The following is a 659-nucleotide window of genomic DNA, read 5'->3' on the forward strand; positions in this document are numbered from 1 at the left end:
ACCCGCGGGGCGCTGGGGACCCCCAGGCACAGCTTGGACCCCGCAGTGCGTCCTGGTCTCACAGAGGGTTAGGGACCGCCAAGCAGACATTGACTCCCTAAGGGCTTTGGGTGCCTCAGGGTGTTCAGAGCCCACGAGGGGTTGGGGAGCCACAGGCAAGGATTGGACCCCAGAGGAGATTTGGGCCCCACGAGGGGTTTGAGACCCACAGGGGGTTTGAGACCCACAAACAGGCTTGGCCTCTGAAAGGGATTTGGACCCCACAAAGGGTTTGGGCCTCTATGTGGGCTTGTGGACCCACCGGGAAGGCTTGGACCTCAAAACAGATTTGGGTCTCACAGAGGGCGAGGGACCCCCAAGCAGGCATTTGACCCCATAAGAGGTTTGGATGCCTCAATGTGTTCAGAGCCCACAGCGGGTCGGGGAACCATAGGCAAGGTTCAGACCCCGAAACAGATTTGGCCACCACAGCAGGTTTGCGACCCACCAGTAGGTTTGATCACTGAAAGGGATTTGGACCCCACAAAGGGTTTGGGTCCCCACATGGGATTTGGGACCCACAGGCACAACTGAGACCTCAGTATGGACGTGGGTGACTCAAGGGGTTGAGGACCCACAAGCAGGCTTGGACTCCAAAATGCATTTGGGTCCCACGGGGG

Source organism: Athene cunicularia (assembly GCF_003259725.1).
Source record: "Athene cunicularia isolate RWA chromosome 2 unlocalized genomic scaffold, athCun1 chr2_part1, whole genome shotgun sequence".
Lineage (NCBI taxonomy): Eukaryota > Metazoa > Chordata > Aves > Strigiformes > Strigidae > Athene > Athene cunicularia.